Source organism: Colossoma macropomum, unplaced genomic scaffold (genome assembly GCF_904425465.1).
Source record: "Colossoma macropomum unplaced genomic scaffold, Colossoma_macropomum, whole genome shotgun sequence".
Taxonomy (NCBI): domain Eukaryota; kingdom Metazoa; phylum Chordata; class Actinopteri; order Characiformes; family Serrasalmidae; genus Colossoma; species Colossoma macropomum.
The window spans coordinates 14,540,521-14,557,446 of NW_023494798.1; the positions used below are offsets into that span (position 1 = coordinate 14,540,521).

Sequence of the window (16,926 nt, forward strand, 5' to 3'; positions counted from 1 at the left end):
GGGCAATTACCCACACTGTGTTCAGTTGTTTTTTTTTTTCTCCCTTTTGAAAAAGGGCGGACTGCTCATACCCAGTACTCAGTGCTTCACATCTTATTTTCTATAGCGGAGTTCATTTACTGTTTGGTAGCAGTGGCATGCAGGGAGAGGATATTATTTATTGCCATGCACTCATTACACACTCATCACCTAGTGTAGTAAAGTTCTGATGCTAACCAAGGACAGGGGTTAGCTAGGGTTAGACAGAGGAAGCCAGCATAAAAGTGCTTTCTCTGCCTGTTCTAATTATGTTTGGCAAATCTTCTGACAGCGTTAACCAAACGTGCGATAAAGTGCTGAGTCAGGCTGTCATGGTTTCCACTAGGCAGACGACATTTCCCATCCCGTGGCCCAGGCTGTGGCGGAATTGTGTTGCGCTGTTCCCCAGCAGTTGTTTTATGTGCTTCCTCCCTCTGTGCTGTTATTCTTTAAGTAATAATTGCTGCAGCAGCAGACTGTAGTGTAGATTAACGAGCAGGGCCTGTGAGTAATTTCACAGAACAAACGGTGCAACACCTCGAGTCTCAGCGACTTCTTCAGGCTTGGCAGTCCATTCCGGACTGGAAGAGCCTGATATATCCAGTTGCTTATGCTACCAAAACCTGCAGTTGTGAGTTCATACAGCTTGTAGCTGGTGTTCTTGCCGTGTTTCTTCATTCTGGTGGGGAAAGGGGGGTGATTCTGCGTTTAATTGAACATGCCCTCAGTCCCATGTTAATATTCTCCCTCCAGTAAGATTAACATGGCAATGAATGGCACCCAATTACTTCCCTGTTTAGGTCCCTATTCCTTACGAGCCAAAAAGGGAACCTTCTTGACCTTCTCTTTGTCCAGCCCTCTCCACATTTACCTGACTCATCACCTGTCCAATCCAACCTGGACCATGCCATGAACACAACCCCGCCCCCCTCCGTAGTTCTTTTCTCCTCTCTCTTAGAGCTGCTGATGGTAGAGATGGGGGCCCGCACGTGAGAGGGGAAGGCGGATCGCCTGCCTCTCCCCGCCGCCATGGAGGGAATTTTGGGTTAATTAACATCGTAATTGTCAGAAAAGCTGGAGGAGATTAATTATGGAATTGAGGCAGATTATTTTAAGTGCTGTTATTATTTTATTATTTTTTTCCACCCCTCTTCAAAGATTGATGACGTCTTGGCATAATAAAAAAAAAGGGAGCAGTGTATTAACCTTTATCAGACGCCGTGTTAGCCGGCAGAAAATTGCAGCGAGATCACAGAGGAGCTCTAACTGCAGCACACTCTCGCTCCACTCCTCTCCTTTTTGTTGGAGATTACGAAACAATCATTAAAAAGCTACACTATCTGTCAGCTTTGATATATGACTAGCGAGGATATTATAAGGCTTTGATATTCCAGCCCCTCTTTTTCTCATCAAAATCCATGAGGATACGCAGAGCTTCTTCACAAAATAGTGTCTGTAGTTTTCTATGATATTCTGCCATTTGCTCATCTGTATTACTATGTTGCACTACAGTAAAGGGCACTTCATCGTACAGCACTGGCAAAATCAGCTCACTTCAGTGTAGAGGTCATGTGACTCGTGATGGAAGAAGGTTATTAGTCATCAAAGATTCAGTGTGCCCTAAAAAGTGATTCAGTGTTTTGATATTATAATGAAATTATATTGAATTAAATTGAAATTATGATCGATAATTACAACACATAATTTTTTTTTGCATGTTCACTGTCATATATACAGTCACTACTGATGGATTTTTTCTTTCTTTTCAAAGACAGATTTAGCTATGTCATGGCTTTGTAAAATTAAAGTTTTAAAGTGACTTATACTGCACTTCATATATGAATTGTAGTGTGAAGTTGGGGCCCATATGATAGAATTTTCCTTGTTTTTTAAATAAAAGAGGTTGATGTAGGGTGTACCTCTTGGAAAGGTTTCAAAATGTACTGTTGTGTAAAGATTGTTGCAACAGCTGCATGTCTTTTTTTTTTTTTGTGATTTCACAGAGACATCAGAAAACACATTTATATCTACCTGTGCAGACTAAAGCAGTTTAACCCCATCTATTTACTCTATTATCTATAAGGAGTGTTTCAGCCCAGACTGCTTTTAGAATAAGGTGCAATAAAAAGCAGCCAATCAGAACAGAGATCACTCACATAAATCAGGCACAGTAACAAAAATAGCCTGTTCAGTTTTAAGGGATAAGAAGGTTAGAAAATGGGCGTGTAAAAATGAATTCTGATTGTTTTTGGTACATAAAACCTCACAAATGCTGTAGGTGGACCCCAGGGAGAAAATAAAATACAAGAAAAATGTAGAATATGGTCCCTATGCGAAAAAAGTAGAGAAAATTATTGGTATCGGGATCGGCCACAACAAGGTATTAATCATCAGGTATCGTTATTGTTCCAGAAATTCCTTATTGGTGCATCTCTAGTGAATTTATTAGATATTTAGTTCAATGGCAATCAAGATCAGCATTTAGAAATATCTGTGCAAATAAAATATGATGGTATTTTATTCATTGTACTTATTCATTGTTTCGCAGTTGAACTCTGTATGTGTGAGTCCCTTTCCATTTTCCTCCACATACACATATATAGCCTAAAAGATGATTGAGGTCTCATATGAGAACGCTAACACTCCCCCACACACACACTCATAGCCTTTTTTTACCTGTCGTACTCTGCATGTTTGCTGACACACCTTCTTGTATCACTCTGTCTCAGAGCTGATGTTTGTGGAGGTGTGATCATACCTCACCAAAACCCCCAGTCTCTCTCTCTCTCTCTCTCTCTCTCTCTCTCTTTCTCTCTCACACACACTCTTTCTCTCACACGCCCTCCCTCCCTCTTTTCTCCCCATCTCCGAGTGTTCATTACTGCTGAGGTGACACCTCATCTCAATCAGTTTAACCAGTCAAACCTGCAACATCTGCTCTTCCTCTTCTCCTCTCCTACTCCTCCTGTGATCTCCCCACCACTGCGCAGTGTATGTCGTTTCCTTTGCCGTCACTCCGCTCCACTAGCAGGCCCCTGGGGAGCGTGGGATCCAAATGCACCCCAATATAAAGGGAAAAAAACCCACCCCCACATGCCTCTCAGTCACAGGGGCTCTTCCTAAAACGCACAAAGATTTCTATCATCATCTATATCGTTGAAAGACCAGCATAGATGTGCATGACAAACCGCATTCGTGTTAGTTTTGAGTCTCTTGGCTGTCGGCTGCCTGTCGTTCAGTGTAAGTGGAGGTGAGTTGAGCGAAGGGATTCGACGCAGGGCTCGGGCTACCACGGTCTGCTGGAAAGGAGCTTGATTACTCAGTGACGGGAGGAGGAGGGGTGGAAAAAAAACTGCCTGGTGTTTTAATTAATCCGACTGGTGCGGCAGGCAGGCACGATCAGAGCGCCATTCTCCAGGAGGCGGCGGGCCTGGAGGAATGTGGGTTTATTTTTCCCTCTGCCTGTTGATTGAACCCGTCTGATTATTTAATGTAGACGCGCGCGGCTGTGCAGAGAGACTGCGTAAATACGTAGCGCCCTCGCTCCGACGCGGCAGTGTGTGATTACCAAGAGCAAATTTCATTAATGCACCTCCGATTCCAACGCATGCATGATCAACCTAACCACATATACATGCCTGGGCTTATATGGTGTTGCAAATGCAGTTCCTAAATGCTTCTTAGCTTGAAAAGATCTTTCATTTTTATAGCCCCTGTACATTTTGTGGATGTTCTTTAAACTTAAGGTTCTCCTTACTCACACATCTCTTTCTTTGAAGAACCATTCCTTGAAAAGTTCTTCAGGGAATCAAAAGTGGTTCATCATGCTGAAGAACCATTTTTGGCACCTTGATTTTTAACAGAACTCCATAACTATTCAAACTACTATAGGTCATTTTTGACCATTTGAGTTTTAAATGCTTATTTATACCACAACAGAGAATAATTGCAAAAGAAAAAAAGAAAATGGAAAATAATTGATCGTTGTTGGGGTTAGTTCTGCTCAGTATAAATTATTCCATAAATGTGCTATACTAGTTGACAGCATAAGTTATACAATTAACATTAACAGTGTTTTTCTGTAAGAAATGTGAACACATAGAACAATAAAACATAAAAGTGACCATCTTCTGCACCATACTCTCTCCTAGTTGCTGCCTCAGTGTTCATATACCATCTTTGTCAACATGTTTACCACATATTTGCAGCCAGCCGCAGCTCAGCCTTGCTAATGTTGATTGTATACTATGATCTTATCAGCTTTAGTCTCCTTTAATAGTTTCTTGTTAATTATTTTACTCAGTAAAGTGGATATATATTGGTCTGTCAGGTGTGCATGAATGTGAGGTCAATGTGAGGTTCCATTATGGTGGAGGTACAGAGTAACTGTGGCTGTGGATGGAGTGCTTAAGGGAGATGGAGCTACTCAGAAGCAGACTTCTCACTGTATAATCTAATCCTGTAATGTGGTAGATTTCCCCAAAGCTTCACCCCCTCTACGCACACCACTTGGGCTGAGCTAAGGCACATTCTCTCACACACATGCGCAAGTTTGTATTCCTATGTTTGTGGGTACTTCCACTGACCTCTGACAAATAATGCCTGAACATAACCTTACCTTAAAGTTACCGTGATCTGGGAATTATAACGCATTTTCTTTCTGTGCCGTGATATTTCTAAGTGCATTAAGTGTTGGAGAGTGTCTCTGAGATAGCTGAGCAGTTTCAATTGAAGATAGCTGGGGTGGTGGGGGGGGGGCTGCTGAAACATGATATTATTGGTTAGTGTTATTTTTCTCTGCCATCTAATCAAAAATCAGAGGAGGTTTTAGAGGCGGGCAAAAGTCTGACACCAGACACATCAAGTTGCTAGGTAAAAAAGGTCCGTTTTGATTTCAAGTTGAGTTTAATTTGAGTAAAAGGAAATCTTTTGATTTTTTTTTGTTTTTCGAATAAAACCTGTATTTTCACTTTTTGGTTAAACAGGGCACTTTTTCTCATGGGGACTAGACAGATGTTAAACATTTTCATGTTTCCCATTATCCTGAGGATATTTGGGCCCCACAAGAAGATGACAACATGAATTTGCAAACATATACACTCTTTTCTTTTCACCAAAAACAAGGCTTTTTTCTGCCTTTAATGGTGGACTGAAACAAATTCTCTCTCTCTCTCTCTCTCTCTCTCTGTGTCTATCTGTTTGAGGCCTAGGTTGAGGGACTCCGTAAGGAGGGCTGCTCAGTTTGGGAGTTGATCACCCCCTCAGCCTCACCCTGCAGAGGCACTACCAGAGTGACTCTATTTATGATGCCTGCCTGGCGAGAGACAGACATAATCACAGTAATAATACTGATAATATTCCATCCAGTCCACAACCCGGTAGTACATTATTGGAGGGTATGTTCAGACCCCTTTATTTCCTCAGTGACTGACAGCCAGCCACTGTGCTGGATTATCATACCTGCTCTGACCAAACACCTCCAAACTACAGGACTGGACATTCCGAGAGAGGGGGAGGAGAAGGGAGGCTGTTACAAAAAATATGGTACAATAGTGGAGTGATAGACTTACTAATACATGATTATAAACAGAAGTGTAGAACAGTGATATATGATTAAAGAGACTTATTACTTATGACACTTTAACTTATTTTCAAATTGAAATTTTGACACTGTTGGTGCAGTTTTTTAGTTATTATCTGCATAAACAGCTGTTTAAAAATACTTTAGGTGGATTTGCAATATTGTGCATCAAGTTCATCACAAATATTCATCACCTGACCAGGTGATTTTTACCAGGCTATGCACCATAACAATTTATGCTGTATGCCTAACCTGCTCAAGGGCAGGTTGCGTTTGAATCACAAACAGCTCTCGGACCAATTAGGGATGGGCTTCTGACCAATCAAGGACAGGCTTCTAACCGAGGTGGACCCCTCCGTCCTTTTTGGGCCACTTTTTTTCTCTTTGTGACATCTGTGGTGTCAATCACATCCCTTTTCAGTGGCAAAAATGAATCATATTGCATAGATGTCAAAAATATAAAGCAATTATAACACAGTGGCAGTGCTACATAATTATGTAGTATAATTTCTTTGTTTTTTTTCTGTCAGGAACTTTGTTGAAGTTGAATGTGTTTCGTCAGACAGGCCCCTGGTCAGTCTTTAATGTTACGTTATTGCAAATGGATGAAGAAAGCCTGCTTGTTTGTCTTAAAAACGTTTTTGAAAAGCTAAGTGTCCCCAGACTTTTGATGGACAGCGTACACAGTGGCACTGTTATTTGTTATTTTAGTTTTTCTTAAGTATGAGTCAATCACAGAAAGAGACGTGGAGGTGTTATAGTGCGAGTTCGTTCCACTGAGTAAGCTCAGTGGGTTTACCTTCATTTTAATATAGCAGAGCCCCACTGAGAAAGACCTCCAGGTCCTTTGCTGGGCTACCCCCACGAGGTGTGTGTGCACATGTGTGTGTGTGTGTGTGTGTAATCACATTGATGGTGGTGCTTGGGTTTTAATTTTAGTCTCCGTTTAGCACTGCCCCCCCTTGATGCCTACCCGAGTGCTGCGGCGCGCCCTGCTGGTGGGGGGGAGAAACGCACACATGCACATGCACACTCTCAGCAACACACACTCACACACCCACTCGCACGCTCTCACACCTGCAGGGGGCACCCCGTGGGTCTGCAGCTGCACAGCGGAAAACAATAAAGCCCGCAGAAAAAGGAGCTGGCGTGTTCCTGAGAGACCCCCACACACAAAGACAGAGAGGGAGAGAGTCTCTGACTCAAGCAACAAACAAAAGCAACAACCAATGCGTAAGAACGAAAACAATTCATGGAGGATCCAGGCCTGTGCTGCTTCCTGTACTGATTTTGACATGCTCTTGACATTCCTTGTGATAAGGTGGGATGTTCTGGAGCGTTTCCGTTTTGCTAGGCAGCGCAGGCCCGCTCGCTCTGCTCTTTGGTATGTTTGTCTGAGTGTTATGTGGCTCCTCAGGGCTCTGCTGTTTTTCTCTAGTTTTCTTATTCTTTGAGTGTGTGGGCAGAATCATGAAGTATGTGCGTGTGTGTGTGTGTGTGTGTGTGTGTGTGTGAAGACGGACATGAGGAGAGAGCGGAAGGGGGCTTACTCATTTCACTTCCCTCCCTCATTCTCTCTCTCTCCATCTCTCTCTCTCCCTCCCTCCATGCCTCTGTACAGCACGTCATGAGGAAAAGCATGCAGACACTAATGCTGCACTAATCACCAGCGCCCAGAACTCACAGCACGCCCACTCTCCTCTCAATCGCCCTTAATCAGCCAACACATTTCAATTAGCATATTGTGTTTAACCTCACTTTCATCTGCCTTTATTAGTGGATTGAGCTGTAGTCAGCCTCTTCACCCCCCTCTGTCCGTCTCTCAGTTCCTCTCTCTCTCTCTTTCTCTCGCTCTCTCTGTCCTATTTTGCTCCTTTTAGCCTCTCTCTCTCATAGAGAAAGCTGTTATGGATATGGTCAGAAAAAGGCTTGTGTAGTGTGTCATTAGGATTATTGCAGGCTCTGAACGGAAATAAAGACGTGGGCTTTTCTAGCAATCACTTGTCTAATGTAATCACCATTTTCTTCTCATTCGACATGACACTTACACAGCTGACCTTAACAACACAACAGTAATTGCTATGTTGTAGTCATGTGTATAACGTAAGGTGTATCATACAAATCAGGTGATGCTCTATCTGCGTCAAGCATTTGTTTAGCAGAAAGTACCAAAGAAAGAGACATGAGCTGTATTAAGAAATTGAATGTATATTAACTGGTATTTAAAGGGCAGGTTTTTGTTTGAAAAATATTCTATATGTATACCAGTAATGATACTTTGACTTCAATATCGATTCCTAAATGATGCATTTTTTTGATACCTTATGTTAAATTACAGACAGAAAGTGGGTGTGGCCTACACAAGAAATTACAGTAAGTTACTGTCATTACTGTCACTGGGTATATTTACACAGAAGAAGTATAATTTAAACAGCCAATCAGCAGTCAAAATTTTAGAAAAAGCAATTTCATTGGGTCATGGATACTGATATGGCTGATTGCATACGCATTGAAATTAGATATTGAGCGACACAGAATTTTTCAGTACTCAATAGTATTGAAGTGATTGTATCATTTAATTCTGATATGCAGCCCTAGTGCTGAGATGCCACTTGGTTAATGTGAGCATTCAGAAGACTTTGTATATAATGCATTTATTTGATCGTATTTCAGCATCAGATTCGCTCCAAGTGTTACCTTTTAAGATGTGCAGTTAGTATAAGGCTTACATAACTGTTAACTGAGGATCACTGAGGTATTTTAGAGGTATTTTACATTTTGGCAGACGGAGTTGGGTGCTACAGCTTCTCATAAAACTGTTTCTGCCTGATTTTTTTTTTTTCCCAAACATAACATTCTTGGTATATTTACTCAATATGTGGTGCACAGTGTCTAACGTTGAGCAGTTGCTTTTAAAAGACCACATTTGTGGGCAGCACACACATCTGTCAATTAAGAAGTAAATATGAAATGCGTCACTAGCCGTCATCACTTTCACAGTGAATGCTCCCACTCATTATCCATAATTCCTTTTGTCTGTCCCATGTCCCCCCCTCTAACCCCCATGTGATCATGGAGCTGCTGACTAACTGTCACCCTGCCTTCTCTTTCAACCCCTCCCTGCCTGTCGGACGGCCTGTAGAGAGAGAGCCCGCCCAGCTTCCGCCAGGTTTGTCCCCCATCTCTCGCCATAACCCCCTTCAAACACACACACTACACTGCTTGTGGAGGGCAGAGTAGAGAGGCAGAGCTACGGTGCAGTATTGTAGAGAAATGCATGACTAGATCACTTGTAGACTGGGACATAGTGTTCAGTTTAATGACAGAGAAGTTCACTAGCATTTCATTTCACTTCAACCCCCTACCCCACCATTCTCCACTACCAAGGAATACGTATAAAATACACAATCATCCACCCCCTAAGTGGTTGTTTTTGCATGGGGCTGGGTTAGGGGCATGAGCAAGTGTGCATATACCCCACACACACACACACACACACACACCTGAACAGAACCCTCTGGAGAGAGTGGCTAATGACACGTCTCACTCCTGACTCTTACTTATTTATCCCAATGAGCCTAATGCCTGAAGCATGAACCGCACACGTCACCATGGCAACACCACACAGAAGATTGTCATTTGACCCCGCGGTGATGTCACGAAGCACTTGAGTCAGTGTTGGTTATGCCTTTTTAGTAATTTGTGCCAGCCTCTACAATGTGGTTTCTAGTATGTATACACTACATGTCCAGTAGTTTGTAGACACCTGCTCATCTAATGTTTCTTCTGAAATCAAGGGTATTAATGAGGAGTTTGCTCCCTCTTTGCTGCAGTAACAGCCTCTGCTCTTCTGGGAAGGCTTTACATTAGACGTTGGAGCTAGGGGTGTGTGATATGGTAAAAATAAATTATGATAGTTCAAGACATTTTCACAATTCACAGTATATAACACAATATTTTGACACACAGACACAATACACTAGTAATGCCATGTTTAAAAATTGCTGTCAAAAATTATAAATAGGATTATCATTCAGTGTTTCACATTCTGCACTCCACTAATTCCAATTTAACAGGCCTAATTGTGCTCTCTTTGTGATGAAACATGCAGTTGATCAGTGTTCTTTAAGGTCAGAAAAGCATATTGTTTATCACAATAACAAAATGTATCATGATAACAAAAATATTTTATTGCCCCCGTCTAGTTGGAGCTGTGAGAATTGCAATTGCATTCTGCTGCAAGAGCACTAATAAGATCAGGTCCTGATCCTGTAAATAGTGCAAAAAACAGTTTCATGAGAAGCTGTAGCTCCCAAGTCTTTGTCTAAAGACAAAATATCTTGCAGCAGTTGCTACGAAAGAACATGCTTGTGGGCAGCGCATGAATAGGTCAAGTTCACTGTTTCTTATACTGACTGCATATACATGTGCTTTATCCAGCTCTAACTCATGGTGTTCCATCACTCCACTGCTCCACAGTGCAAAACGGGGGACTTTAAACCCCTCTAGCTGATGCTTGGTATCACTTGGACATTGTGATCTCAAGCTCATGTGTGGCTGCTCCAGAGCATCTACTTCTATTGGCAATGCTTTTCATACATACATACATACATCATCTAAACCGGCCAATTGGACATGCTAAAATTGCCCCTAGGTGTGAGTGAGTGTGTGAACGTGTATGTCTGTCTGTCTGTCTGCCCTGTGATGGACTGGCGACCTGTCCAGGGTGTATCCTGCCTTCCGCCCAATGACAGCTGGGATAGGCTCCAGCACCCCACCGTGACCCAGAAGGATAAGCAGTGCTTTTCAATGACACTTAAACTTCTTGTGGACAATTGAACATGTGGGTACATCTTAAAGTAGGTAATTTCAGCTTAGGATGTGCACCTTTGTGTTTTCTGCTAGCCAATACAATATATATTACTGATAATTTCTCAGTGTGGTGAGCAACGCTCTGTCGCATATGTCTGTATTTGTGCAGTTAGGAGAGACATAGAGAGACACATGCATGCTCAAGCACACACACACTGAGGCTGGTGAAGGGGACCTGGTGTGGTCTCTCTGTGTCAGTGAAGATTTAATGAGGCAGCACACAAGAAGCTTTAGAAGTCAATGGATGTGGATAATGTGGATGATAGCTCACTCTGCTGAGCGCTTATGCATGTGTGTGTGTGCGTGTGTACGGTCTGCGTCTAGCCTAGGGCCATGTGTGTGTGACTGGAGACAACACCAGCCCTCTCCACTCGACACACACATGCCTTTATTGAGAACGGAGCATTCCTCCAAGTGTCATTTATTTAAGCCATTGATGTCTCTGTTGTGCTGAGTGACGGGTAACTGAAGAAGTTTAAATGGCTTTGAACTCCGTTCACATGCCCAATTGACCTCCATTGAAATTCAGATGGCCATGAAGCTGCATTTAAAGGGCTAGGTTGACCAGAAAAGCTGATGTGGCTAATAGTGAATGAAAGCAAGTAGTAAATGTTAGCATAATCTCAAGGACTAAGCTCAGTGAATGGTCTCAGTCCATGAGGCACCTCTAGATTTCATTCAATGTTGATTAGATTAGTATTTTAGTTCTGAATGCACTAAATTCAATAAATAGGCGTAATTATGCTGTTTGTAATGAAACATGGATTTACTCATAAGGCCCTGATGAATTCCCAGTATACTCAGAAAAGTGCACTGTGATGTGATTTATCATGATAGCGGTAAAATATCACCATATTGCTCACCCCTTCACTTCAGTTCCTCTTTCTCATAACTAATTAACCCTTGAAATGGCCAGGACCTGCTGACAGCTCCAAACATATATTATACACTTGAGTTACCTGAGACTACCTAAGATAACTCTAACATAACTAAATGTGCCACTTTGTGTTGTGGCACGTTTATTTACTCAATAATATGCCTTAGGAGGTAAAAAGCTCATGATTCAAAGGGGTTTATTTGCTTAATATTTCATAATTGTTATTGAATAGTATATAATACTTTGTAAAGGGCAGGACAATATGATGATCATTATCATTAAAAATTACAGCATGATACACTTTTTTGGAGTACATCATTGTCAGAACTTTTTTACAATTACAATTGTATATATCATAAAAAGCCAAATTTAGACCAATTATGGAGAGCCTGTAGACAACAAGAACCAGTGTATAATAGCTCACTGTGTTCATAGTTTTCCATAGCCTTTTTAAATGTCGCACTGCTGTTTTGCCAGTGCATTTTGTCTATTCTGTGTTGTTTACAAACAACTCTATCCTTAATAACTAAACACTGTGATACATTTCATGAAAATGTCTTCAAGTGCCGTGACATATTTTTGCATATTGCATAACAAAACTGAATAATGCCTTGAGAGCTGAATAATAAGCCTACAGTTTAAAGGGTTAAGTTTAATAATTATTACAGGCCTCAGATCAGTGTAAGCCTGATGACTTTGCTTGTTTCTACTAGTGTCAGATCTAATGTACCACTCTTGGGTTTACCTGCTGCACATGTACAGTTTAATCTATAGTAAATCTCTAAGCTGAGATGGCACTGTAATGTGTTGTTATCTGTCTGACTGAACCGAGCTGGGATAGGCACAGGTGCTTTGTTTATGAATACGAAAAGGATCCGTTCCTGAGCGACTTGCTGTCCCTGAGTTTTTGGGCAGGGGGGTTTATGGCTTGTTGGTGGTGTGGTGGTCTCCACTGCAGACAGCGTGTGTGAGCGTGTGAACATGGGAACAGATGAGAAGCCCCTCATGCACATCCCACACCACCTGGAACTAGCCAGGCGGAACCTCCAGGAGGCCGGCGCAGTTGCACTGGGGGCTATCGAGGAGGGGGCGCGCTGCCAGAGCGGCTGGATAAGGGGAGGGATGGAGAAAAAGGAAGAGAGGGATGAGGAGGAAAAAAGGAGTTTAGGATCTAGAAGAAATGGGGAAGTGCACACTCATTTATACTCCACACGTTTACAGTGAGACACTTTCATTCTCAAATAGGTCGGCTGAGTATATCATTGCTAACCGTTATCATGGTATAGGCTTTTGCAGTAGTGATATCACAGAAGGTTACAATATGCAAATGAGTCAGCTAACCAGTCACAGTGTTTGGTTAATAAAGGTGTTTATGCAATCCAAAAAAAGTGAAATGTTTGAAAAAATGCAGGCCCATCTTAATGTTCAGTCATACTATTGACACACCAAAACAGTATTAATAGAAGGCAGAATGCAGTCATAGTGTGTAGCAATACAATCACAATGCTAGTTGTCGGTGATATAGCAAATTTTCATGATGCACAATATGTACAATATTTAGTTTTTTGAGATTTGATAAGCACCACATTTAAAAAATGACAGTCAAAAACTATTAACACAGTGATTTTTATTCAGCATTTCACATCCAATCATCCAATACCTGGTTTGAATAATCAGTGCTTCATTAAGTTAAAGCAAGTGTTAACATGTGACATCAGCTATGGTTTTCAAAAAAAGAAATTCTTGGTACTTTTTAGTGCAATTGTGTTCATTTGTTTTACAAGCAAAAACACAATTATTGCCAAGACACACGGTTTTAAACAGCGTGCTTAGACAAGTCTTTTGAACAGTACTGTATATGTAATGTATCACAATAACAATAAATATCGTCATATTGCCCACCACTGCTAGCAAATAAATGTTGTCATATTACCCCCATAATACTAGTATTCTGTCCATATTTAATGAAGCCCTGCTCTCTAACATCACCTCACATTTTGACCAAGTCAGTGCAGCCCTGCACATCTCCTTCAGTCCTTTTCTCTGTCTTTTCTCACTCTCGTTCCTTCTCCCTCCCATCTCTGAGTAGCCCCCACAGAGAATGTCATGTTGAAAAGGGAGAGAGAGGGAGAGAGGCAGCGATGTTTTTTGCCGAAATGTTTGTTTGCAAGCCTGAGTGGCGTCTGATCCCCCCGAGAACTCATTTTGCCACGTTTGCGCTTGATTTGCTTCTTATGCTGTTTATTAAAGGTAATTACAAGCTGTTTGGAGATCTATAAGAGAACTGCTCAGGGGGAGCCTCCTCCAAAAGGTGTGGGAACAGAATGGAAAATCAGCCACACTAGCGGCCAGTGCCGCCGAGACAGCGCGGGTGGGTGTGCAGGTGTGTGTATGTGTGGGTGTGTGTGTGAAAGGCCCACTAGATTAAAGTGTATTTGCCTGAGTGTGCGCATGAATTTTTGCACTAGTGCGTCATTCCTGCTCCGTAGCATCCGTTTTGATATGGGTCATTTTTTGGGGGGCCTTAGTGGGCTGATTTGCTGGTTGTGTGTGCGAGTACATGTGCGTGTAAAACTCAGGTACCTCTAGCAGGGGTGCAGCTGCCCCCCTCTCTCCCACATCCCAGGCCCTTCCAGGTGTGTCTGAGGCAGCTGCTGTGCAGGGGAGGGTGGGACGATTACAGGAGCCCCCCTCAGCCCCCACCCAACCCACCCTGCCGAGCTCTGTGAGCTAATTGTTAAAAAGACAAACAAGCCTCCCCGCCTTTGTGCGCATAATGAACGTGGGCCAGCCGCAATTAGCTCCTCGCTTAATTCGTTAAGTATTCGGAATTTATTTTCTCGAGTGACAGCGGCATCTGTCGCAGCTGGTAGAGAGAACTTCCGCCCATGTGACGCTGCGTTAGGGGTGTGTGCGTGTGTGGGTGGGTATGTGTGTGAATTTGGCAGGACGGGTGCGAGATGACACTCTGCTAATCAAGCTCAGGGTTTGGAAGTGAAAAGAGAGAGAAGAGGTACATGATGGTGCCCGACATGTCATTATCAGCATCTGCAGAAATCCTTCAGTTAGAGCACCGGTAGTTTTCCTTTGAATGTTACACCATCACAATACACTGAACTGTGTGTTTCTCAGTTGATATGTTTTAAAACATCCAAAGGTTTTTAACTTTATTAGTAAATATAAAGAAACACTAATTTTTAAAACAAATAGTTGAGTTGGAAAATGTAGAGTTGGACCCGTAATCATCATATTATCATAATTATTGTGTTTCTTGTTAAAAGTTAATTAATGTGTCATCGTTAACACATTTCAGCCAATCAGATGTTTTGTGATGAGGGAGGGTGGGGCCTAAACAATCCTACTTGGTAGGAGAACCATATGACTGGGTTAATTCTTTACAAAGTATTTTATTGGTTTGATGTTTTTGTTATAGTTCTAAAATTTGAATAATAATGCACAAAAAAGAAATGAATATGGTTCATTTGAAAGGTTCTCTCATTAAGTAGAACAGACTTTAATGTTGCCCTTGTTTGATTTATGGTTTTATGGTCAAGTTTTAATTTTATTCAAAATGACTTTTTATATTGATTTTATATAAAATTTAATTGAGTCCTGCCAAATTTATAAAGCACATTTAAAGTCAGGAAGCGTAGGCCAGTGCACTGCACACTATTTACTGCATAAAGTAAATAGTAAAGTATACAAAGAAACGGCTAAAAGTGTATAAAGAATGGCTAAAATAGAATCGCAAAAGGAAAAAAAAGTAAATCAATAATAAAGCTGACACTCGTTGCAAATTCTGAAATAACATTTATATTTGTCAGTAAACGACTGTTTTGATCAAACTATAGGATCATTTTGACCATATAAAATATCAGCCCATATCATTTAGCGGAATTTGTAGCTCATTAAAATCTGTATTGGTGAAAACGTTCCTTTTGGTCAGGCCAGTATGTGCGACAGAGAGAGGTGCAGATACAGAGAGTGAGAGAGAGTGTAGTGAATGCATGGCCGTTTGCTACCTGTTCTCCTGGTGGCTCTGTGCATGTGTGGCTCTGTAGGTGAGCACCCTTCCACCCTGCTCCTCCAGCTCCAACTCAGCTCCGCAAATAAAGCCCTCTAAACAGCCGCTGATAATTAACATCTGCTGTCTGGTGTGATCTTGCCTCTGCACATCAGCTCTGCGCGTGAGTGGGAGGAAACGTGCGGATGTCGCAGCTCATCAGCGCTCTCCCACAGACGAACGAAGGAAGGGTCCCACAGCGGCGGGGCGGAGGCCCCTTGTGTGTGTGTGTGCGCGTGTGTGTGTGGGAGAGAGAGGCCCACTTGGGAGTGGCGCCTTCAAAGGCGTCACTCGGAGGAGTGCAGAGAGGTGCCTGCCTGACAGGAGCCTTCCTGCTTTGATCCTGGAGAGAGGGAGCACTCAGGGGTTAAAGAAGAAGAGAAGATGGAGGGAAGGAGGGAGGAACGAGTGCAGAGGCAAGATAAAGGAGTGCAACTGCGAAAAAGAGACTTAGAGAATAAAAAAGAGAGACAGAGAGACAGGGCCTTAGGGGGTAGGTTTACTCTCCATTAGATCTGATTTAGAGCTGATCTGAAAGCTCTTTTGCCCTTATGCTATGCCCCGACGCTCTCCTCCTCGGCTGCCTTTGCAGTTGTTATGTATACAAAGACGTGCCTGCCTTTTGTGTATTGCTCAGAGCCAGCTTGCGAAACAAAGGCGAAGCGTCTCTTGATTTGTTGGAATCGCGTTCATTTTGCAGCAGCCTCAGCAGCGCCCCACAGGAGACTGCAGGGGCAAGTTTTGTGTGTGTGGTTTTTTATATCTATGCAAGTAATTGCAAGTAAAATCTCTAGTAATCTCCAACTAGGCCTAATAATTGCGCCTAGAATTTGCATTATGATTTTTCTGATAACTTTGCAACTGCATGTCCTTGCGGCACCAATGATTGCTGCCTAGTTTCTGGTACTTCTTTTTTTTTCAAGTCACATGATTGGTCCAGCGTTGTCCTACTGCGCCGTGATTGGTCAAATCTTCTCCAAGGTTTCCCCTTGAAGTCAAAGAGCAATTTTAGGCCTCGGACTGATAGCAAGATGGAGAGATAGAGAGGAGAGCAGGGAGATTACTGGGCCTTGTGGAGATGGAGGGATGGGAGAGCAAAGTGGAGAGAGAGAGAGGGGAGATTACTCGGCCTCGCAGAGATGGAGGGATGGGAGAGTGAGGTGGAGCAAAAGAGAGAAAGGAAGGGGGAGGTATGGATGGAGAGGGATCAGTAGGACAGAGGGGAATGGGGGGATTTGGCAGGGAACGAGGGATGAGACAAGGGGAGAGGAGATGAGAGAGGGAGTAGAGGAAGAATGCCGGATCAGCGAGAGAGAGAGCGAGAGAGAGTGGGGGGGTTAGATAGCTGGTCAGAGCGGGTGCTGATGGGGTAGGTTGACCTTCGAAAGCGAGGGATGGAGTGAGAGATGGAAAGAGAGACGGAGAGGAGGATGAGGCTCAGGCTGACAGGGGCTCTCCTGGTTTTTGGCAGGAGCTCAGTGTGCGCGGTGAGCAGCTGGACTTCATTAGGCGCTG

At 42.7% G+C, this 16,926-nt stretch overlaps 1 protein-coding gene across 1 annotated transcript in view; it reads left to right on the plus strand.

Moving 5' to 3' along the window:
- Positions 1-16,926, plus strand: part of znf423 (zinc finger protein 423) — a 193,731-nt gene that overhangs the window by 93,553 nt on the left and 83,252 nt on the right.